At 36.1% G+C, this 9,359-nt stretch overlaps 1 non-coding gene across 1 annotated transcript; it reads right to left on the bottom strand.

The window, feature by feature from the left end:
- Positions 1–7,940: 7,940 nt before the first annotated feature.
- LOC141688684 (small nucleolar RNA R71) lies at positions 7,941–8,047 on the bottom strand. Its single transcript, XR_012562117.1, has one exon. It is a non-coding gene; the product is annotated as a small nucleolar RNA R71 (small nucleolar RNA).
- Between the last annotated feature and the right edge of the window lie 1,312 nt (positions 8,048–9,359).

Below are 9,359 nucleotides of genomic sequence, written 5' to 3'. Positions count from 1 at the left end.
GATAATTGTGATATTTTTTTGGTAATTTTTGGACTGTTATATGATTTTTTAATAATTTAGGTATTTATTAATTATTTTCTGAATAATTACCAAAATTATTTTATAAAGCCGGGAATCGTTCAACCTCAACTGTTTTTGCGTTTTTACAACCCGAAACTTTTCTGAAAACTTCTTCCTAACCTAATCTGGTAATTCCGGACATTTTCCGTGTTTTAACTTTTTCGATCCGGATTTCGGTTTGACCCGTGCGCGGCCCGGCGCAAGATTTTCGGTACGATAACCATTGTGATAAATCGACAAAACCCGTATTCTCGAGAGACGGGATATTTTTACATTATTTTCGTATATGGTGTTTTATGAAAAGCCCGGTTTTGAGGATTATCCAATTCTGGTATTTAATTGTATCATTTTTACAGTTACTTAGCGGCTAAGTACTCTATTTTCGGATCCAATGTGTAAATGTGATTCTGGTTTATTAAATAAAATATGTGTATGGGTTCAGTTAGCTGAATATTATGTTATTATTAATCATATGTGATTCTTGGTGTTCGAGGATGATTTGTGTAATTAGTTGTGAAGCTGGGTTGTTTTGTTTTGTATTTAAAAGTGTACTATTCAAGATTTATTTTCATAAATATGGGGATTATCTCTAAAATCATTTTTATGGCTTCATAACTTTATTAATTATTTTCAGGAGTTTTTAAAATTGAGAAATCAATATTTTATTAATTATATACCCTTAAATGATTTTATGAGTGTATTTAATTGTAAAATCTATATTTAATTCTAGAATTCTTCAAAAATTATGAAACTCGTATTTATTTAAGTTTGGAATATTCCGAGAATTTTTAAAATTATTTTGGTAATTTTGGGATAAATTTCAACTGCGCGTTGTTTCGTTTATTCGTTAAAAATGGGTATATATTATGTTTCAAAAAAAATTATTTAAAATTTTGAAAATCCTATTTTTATTACCTTTTAATTATTCGTGATATTTTATAAAATATTTTATTAACGCTCGGGTTTTGGTTACCCGTGAATTGCTTGTTATAGCCAAATGCGGGTTAGATAAATTTCGTTGCGAGGTTTATTGAATAAAAAAAACAAACAAAAAAGGGGTGCTGTTCCATTCGGGTATAACCCGTCTTCTCCCAATCTCTCTCTTTAATCCTCTAGTTGCTCTCATCCTTCTCGATCTTTCACTGTTTTTCACCCTCCCTTCTCTTCCTCTCTCCTCTTCTCCTCTCTTCTTCTCTTTCAGGCGACCCCTGTCTCTATTACTCCCGGTTTCTTCTCCGGTTGTGCCGCCGTTGCTGCCATTTCTTTTTACTCTGGCCATCTGTGGTTGTGTCGGTGGGTTTCGTTTTCAGTATATATTCATATGTATGCAAATCGTGTGTGATATTGTGGTGTGTTTGTATTCAATTTCATCCTATTGTTGCCGCCTCTCGCCGGGATGGTGGTGATTCCGTGGTTGTGCACGCGCAGCGCGTGTGTGCTCCTGGGTGTGGTAGTTTTGTTAACTCCAGTGCTTTGCTGAGTTGAATTTTTATTTTCTACAGGATCGAGTTTTGATGGCTTTTGTGAAATAAATAATAAAATACTATGAAAATTATTATTATATAAATCGGCGGAATTTCGTGTTGGAAACCCGGGAAATTACTCGGGTACCCGCGAAATTTTGCCGCCGTCCGCGTTGACTTTTTACGAGCGGACGGTGGACGGTGATGACGTTGTTCTGAGTCCTACGATTTAAAACACAAAATACGAAGAAAAATTTGTAAAATACGGATTAAAACATGAAAATACGGATGATAACGATTAATAATTATATTTAATTAATATCGGGGAATTTGCGAATTGACGTTGATGACTGAAGTTGGTGGTTGGATTTTGGGATTACGACTGATTATGTTGTTGTGTTTTGACGTCGGGATGTTCGACGGGTAGGCCGATAAACAAAGGAGACGCTGCCCGATTTTCGGGAAATTAATTCCGAAAATACGGGAACGTAACCTACGATTATCGGAGATGTCGAACGAAGTTATATAATTAAATTTTTACGAAACCTAATTACGTGTTGAGACAGGATATTTTTATAAATAAACCGTTCGACTGTTTAATACGAAACGAACGCCTTTAGACTCAGAAAAATAGTTCGCTTTCATTAAAAATACTTTCGAGACCCAAGTCCTTTTTGTTTCGAAAGGTCGCTTGTTTTGCAAATTAATTCTGAGTCGCGTATTTACCAAAAAAAGACGTATTTTGACCTGATTTCAGTTTTAAACGTACTGAGTCGAACCTTTTGACGAACTGAGTCATATGTGATATGAATTATGTGATACATGAGTTATGTGCTATGTGAATTATGTATGTATATGGGTCAAGAGTCCTGTGTTTATCTATTTTCATTATATGTGGGCTATCGTATGGGTAGACGATAGGCTTTTGACGCGTAGTTTGTCGAGTAATTATCGATTAGACGATTAAAGTTATATCTTTTAATTATAGATACGGATCATTCGAGTTGATCAGGACAAGATGTTGGATAAAGAATGAGATGGAATGGTATTGGATATCTGGCTTCTAGCAATCACAGGAGCAGCATATCAATGAAATCTTGAAAAGAAGGACGGTGATGTTTTGAGACAGAATGTCAGAATAGATGCGTCTTTGCGAGTGTGACTAACTGCTAAAAACCAAAGGCAAGTATCCCTATCATCACTTATTGTTCAAGTGATATTTATTTTAAATCTTTTCATTCAAGTATTACTTTCCCTATTCTCAGTTCGGAACAAATAAATGTTTTACATATCGCGGAATTAAATGATTCTGTTCATGCAAGTATTCTTTTGTTATTCTATGGTCTGAATAGTCAAGTGATTTTACTTATCCAATTATTGGATTTATAAATGTTTTGGACTTCGAGAAAAATGATTTGGTTGTGAGTTTCCTGCCCAAGTGAATAGGCGAATCAAATTATTTTGTGTGTCGATTATTTTGACCCTATTTCAATAAAAGGTTTTAAGATTGGATCATAATTGCGTAAGTGACCGGGACGGACGGTCCAGCGGAGGGCTATTTCTAAGTGCCATATAGAATATTATAACACAATTTTTGCCACAGGCAGGTATATTGCCTTTTTGTTTGAGTACTCGTGTTTTGGGGACATGTTTCTACGAATCATGACCTTGCGCTATCACACGGGCTGATCAGCATGTGATAGTACGTCCGTCGGAGAATGATCTTAATCTAAATTATCATATCATTTTGATATTCATAGAATAAATGATTTATCAACTGATTCTGTTTTGGATTAAAAGTGAATTACGGTTTTGATTCAGATTCTGATTTATGATGATACTTACGTTGTTGTTAATATTAAAGGTGGTATTAGTATAGATGATTGATGTTGACTTCAGTATGGGTTTTGTGAGCATCAAAGTTCGTATTGATATCTAATTTGATACGACAACAAAATAAGTATTAATTTCAAGAGTTCGGTTTTGAGTAAAGTTTATGATTCAATCCATAATCATTGTTTCATGTTATTATTGTTTACGATATTTCCGTAAACACTATTTTACGAGTTTTATTATCGTCAAGATTCAAAGTATTGTTGAAGCATTTCGCTCAAAAATATCAAAATGATTTTGAATACAATTAAGGAATCAATTCTGGGGTTCCTCAAGTAAAATTTTATGAATCAGCAATTATGATTTTAAATGTTCTGCTCTAATACAGAAGTCTGTTTTATATCAAAATGACCCTATATATGATGTAATGAACTTGCTGAGCATTTCTTCCACTTATACTTGCCTGTTTTTAAATTTAACCTCCAGTGAGGATTAGCTTGCGCTGTTTAGCTGCGTAATTCGAGGAAGCAAAGAAGAAGCTTTTGGAAGGTGGTTGGTCCAAGGTTTACGAACTAGTGTAAGTTCTATTGTATAAAGTTGTTTATATTATATTATATTATATTATAATTGTGTTATTTTTGGTCCTAGTATACTTCTTTTCGAAGTTATACTAGGGGGTTTAGCTTTGAGTTTGGAATTTGTTGAAAAGAGTTTTAAAAGAAAGTGAAAATTATTTGTGGAATTTGGATTTCTTGTTTCTAGAACTGTAACCTTAAAAGATCTTGGATTAATTTGGGGTCATTTATGCTAAATATCTTCCGCTGGAATTTGTTTATTAATTAAACAGGTTAATTTGGATTGAAGTTTTAAAGTGACGACCAAATCCTCTGACCCCAGATTTGGGGGCGTTACAATCACTCAGTGAATAACTATTGACACATGAGTAATCTCCATTAGTTGTTCAACTTATCGAGTCATGTTCAGTGAACTTATTCCCTAATAAGCACCTACATACTAGCTATAGTGTCACCACACAAATGCCTATGAGAACAGACATCCTCCTGAAGGGAGCAAGCATAGTATGTACCAATCTTTGCGGATCCACTAACATCCGATTAGTTATCCTATGGTCAGGAACTGTTTAAGTCTAGAGTTATCATCTTCTAGATCTCACTATTATAATCTCATTATAATTCTAGAAGCTTTACTCTAAACTATGGAGAATCTTATTTAAAACACTTTAATTAGATAAATCCCATAATAAAAACATAACAAGTCTTTTATTAATTTCAATGAAATCAAATAGGAATACAAGAAAGTTCTTCTTAACTCATCATATATGATTGGATTTAGGACAAACACTTTCACTACGCTCTATCGGTATCCACACGAATGGTTGAACTCAAGGATTGGATATGTACTAGCATAAAATCGTTTCTTCTTGCTCTCTCCATCTTCTCTCTTGGTGGCTAGGGTTTTTGATAAAAGTCTTGCATACAAAATCATCCACACAAGAGATATTATATAGAGATATTAGGAATATATTGTGTACTTGATGATAAGCTAAACAAAACAACTTAGTAGATTTAACTTAGTGAATTTTGTAGCACCCGACGAATGATCAATTATAGTCCCGACGGATGATTCAATATAGTCCCGACGGATGACTAATTGATATCCATCGGGTGAGTAGCTTATGTAACAACAAGTAATGTAGCACATTTCTGCAAACAACTTTGTATAGATTCTGTAGTAGCTTATGAATCATGTAGACTGCTAGTAGATGTGCAGAATAGGTTGATTAAATGTAAATATAAGATGTCTTGTAATTGTGCATAAATGAAATGGAGTCAAGTGATAAATGGCTACCTGACGGATGATCAACAAAGCTACCTGACGGATGATCAACAAGGCTACCCGACGGATAACAAGCATGTACTGGACGGATGATCAATTCAAATATCTGTTGACAGTGACAACACAGTCACATGCATCGAGTGTTTGTAAAAGGAATGTGGCAGCCTATTTAGAAGGGTTTTGAGAACAAAGAAGCATTACCATTTCCATGCAAGTTATGAAGATTTTCAAAGATGCTGGAATAGAGTAGTGAAGCAGCATAAAATTAGCCCTGATAGGTTTTGTTTTATTATCTTGTCTTATTATCATGTAAAATCAGTGATATATAAACGAAGTGTAACAAGTAGAGGAAATAATAAATAGACTAAGCAAAACACATTTTCAGAGAAACATTTGTAAGCTGTACCCTATAGCATTTCTCTGCAAGTTTAGTTGTTCACTTGTAAAGCAGCTGTGAGCTATTCAAGCTTCATAGGGTTCTCTTGATATATATATATATATATATATATATATATATCTTTGGTGGATACATTCAAATCCACCAGAAAGTTTTAAAGATCTGAGTTTTTATTACTTTATGTTTGATTAACTTAACTCTGTATTCTGCACTTTGCAAATCAAACAGTTAGATTTAAATCGAGTTAGAACCATTTTTCATAAATCTAAAGAAGAAGCCAGAATTACATTCAACCCTGATAAGTGGCATTTTAAACGTCTTATAATGGCTCGAATTGATGTCTTGAAATCAGGTATTTTGTGTATTTGATGCATTTTTCTAGTTTTTTTGCACTTCAGGGTATAACTTGCGAATGTAGGAAGAATTCATCAGAAATAAGCCTAGGGAAGTGCTTGGCATTGGTTGTGGAAAGTTGGGGGTAGAACGCAGCAAAATCAGGAGCAGAATGCAGAATTTTCCAGAAGGAGTCTGGGCGCCCACTCAGGATGTTAGGCAGCCGCTCAGGAGCTTGGGCGCCCGCTCAGGAATCTTGGGCGACCGCTCAGGGGCGAGAAAATTAATTCTGATTTTTATAAATCCTTATTCTGTTGGACTTCTGAGATGGCTGGTTCTTGTGAGCTTCTATATAAGTAGTTCTCAGAGATGTTTCAAAAAAGCGTGGTATCAAGCAAGGAGCAAGGAGAGAAGGAAGAAGACCGTTTTAGCACATCGCAACGAAGAAGAGGAAGCATACATTTTCTTGTGATTCTTTTATTCGTTGTATCAGTGGATGCTAGTTTTCTTTACTTTGAACCTTATTACTGTTGTGACGTACTCTGGTTTTAATAAGTATTTTTATTAGTTTATATTGTGTGTTATTATCATGTTTTCATATGAACCCATGGTGACGATGAGTTCTATCATGGGCTAATCGTGATCATGGGGTCGTAACGGATTTACTATGGATTTCGGTAGTTAGTTGTTTAATACCTTAGTGTGTGATGATTATATGATATCTAGCATAGGTTGTGCTTATTCATCTTATGTGCGTCGCGAACTTATAAGATAGTCTGTTAATCTCCTGTGAAGCGACGGTGGATCTTAAGGTTTAGAACTTGCCATTATAGCATAGGTTCATGTATGTGTATGCATGATTAGTGGGTAACTCTAACCGTTTTACTTGCCCTGCGTAATCATAAAGAATAACTTGTGCTTAAATCGTTATGTTTTCAAATTCTGTAGACATATAGGGTCTCAACATAATTGATGTATATTCAACTTCTATCTTAATTGTGGATGTTTTGTAGAATGGTATTAGTACAACGAAAGTTGGGTTCCATCAGTTTCGTGTTGTTCGATTAATATCATCACTGTCACATGCTTAGGGTAATAACAATGACTATTGAAGGAAGTAGTAATGAAGTTATGATCTCATGTGTGTTTAATATTGTTAATTCAAGTGTCCATTAAGTGTTTAATTCTCATAGTTAATTGTAGTTAATAATTAGTTAATTAAATTTAAGTGTTAGTGTCTTGACATTGAGAAGTAATCATACATTGGTGAGTAAGTGTAAATTTGAACATAATTAGTCTGAGTCTCTATGGGAACGAATCTGATTTATATCTTATACTACTTGCGAACGCGTATACTTGCGTGAATTATTAGCGCGTGTTTTGTGCCTAACAATTTTTTGGCGACGCTACCGGGGACTCGGCGTATTTGTTTAGTTTATGTACTACCCATCAGTGGTCATTAGGACTCATTGATTAAGACGTGTTACTTATTGTTTCTGGTTGTGTTTTAGGTACTCTAGCGAGCATTTATGCAAACACGTTCTCATACTCGCAAGAGAACTTTAGATACGGCTGAGGAGACAGACTCAGTTCTTGATATTCCGGAGAAGATAGATTTTGAAGATTCGGATAAAGAGAGTGAGCAGAAAGAACCAGTAATCATGGGTGATCGTATAGTTCCAGCAGCAGATCCAGCTCTTATGAACTTTTCTTGGCCTAAAATTGATGACATTCAATCAAGCATCCTTCATCCGGCTATTCAGGCTAACACTTTTAAAATCAAGTCGGGCACTATTCAGATGGTGCAGAATTTTGTTTCTTTCGGAGGTGTTGCGACTGAAGACCCCAACATGCATATCAGGAATTTTTTCGAGATCTGTAGTACTTTCAAATATAATGGTGTGACTGATGAGGCTATCAAGCTGAGACTTTTCCCATTCTCTCTGAGGGATAAAGCTAAGTTCCCGATTAAGTTCTATCCAATGGCGAAGACTACAACTATGAGGAGTGCTCTTACTCAGTTTGCACAGCAACCAACAGAATCTATGTGTGAAGCTTGGGAGCGCTACAAGGAGATATTGAGAAAGTGTCCACATCATGGTATTCCTGACTGGATGGTGATCACTGGTTTCTATAATGGTTTGGGGGCCCAATCTCGGCCCATGCTCGATGCAGCAGCTGGAGGCGCCTTGTGGGCCAAAAGCTATACCGAGGCTTATAATCTTATTGAAACTATGGCTGCAAATGAGCATCAAAACCCAACTCAAAGGATGATGCCTGGGAAGGTAGCAGGTATTCTGGAAGTTGATGCAGCTACAACTATTGTAGCGCAGCTCCAAGCGCTGTCTTTGAAGGTTGATTATTTAGCCAACTATGGAGTCAATCAGATAGCTATGGTCTGTGAGCTTTGTGCAGGTTCTCATGCTACAGATCAGTATTCTCTTGTTAATGAATCTGTTCAGTATGTGAATAATTATCAGCGACCGCAGCAGCCTGTGCCAGCTACTTATCATCCTAACAACAGAAATCATCCCAATTTCAGCTGGAGCAATAATCAGAATGCTATTCAGCAACCATATCAGCAAGGCGTAAGTAAACAGTTTAATCCACCTGGATTCCAGCAACCATAGCATTACGCTCAAAGGCAATCATATCCTCAACAAGGAGGTGCATTGCTCTACCTTCTACTGCTGATTTCGAGGAGCTCAAACTGTTGTGCAAAAGTCAGGCTGTTTCTATCAAGACCTTGGAAAATCAAATTGGTCAATTAGCCAATGTTGTGCTTAATTGTCAACCTGACACACTTCCCAGTGATACTGAAGTGTCAGGAAGGAAGGAAGCTGAGAGAAGCTGAAGTTGTTGATGAAGAAGAGAAGCAAAAGGAGAAAACGGAGGAACCAAGGAAGACTACTGTTGAACACACTCTGCCTGAGGGTAATACAGGGGAGAAACAACTCTATCCTCCACCACCTTTCCCTAAGATATTGCAATAACAAAAATTGGATAAGCAGTTCGGTAAGTTTCTGGAGGTGTTCAAGAAACTTTACATCAACATACCTTTTGCTGAGGCTCTGGAGCAAATGCCTAGTTATGCAAAATTCAGGAAGAGTATTCTTTCAAAGAAGGTGAAACTGGATGACCTTGATACCGTTGCTCTAACGGAAGAGTGCAGTGCTGTGCTGCAACAAAAATTACCTCCTAAGCTTAAAGATCCAGGTAGCTTCACCATTCCTTGCAACATTGGCAAGTTGTCTTTCGACAAATGCCTGTGCGATTTGGGAGTAAGCATCAATTTGATGCCATTATCTATCTTCAAAAGGTTGAATTTGCTTGATCCAAAGCCCACCTACATGTCTCTATAATTGGCTGATCGTTCTATTACATACCGACGAGGCATCATAGAGGATGTGTTAGTA

The sequence above is a fragment of the Apium graveolens genome, chromosome 9 (assembly GCF_009905375.1).
Source record: "Apium graveolens cultivar Ventura chromosome 9, ASM990537v1, whole genome shotgun sequence".
In the NCBI taxonomy this organism is placed as follows: domain Eukaryota; kingdom Viridiplantae; phylum Streptophyta; class Magnoliopsida; order Apiales; family Apiaceae; genus Apium; species Apium graveolens.
The sequence above is the reverse complement of the archived record's forward strand: the minus strand, read 5'-3'. Positions and strand labels throughout refer to the sequence as shown.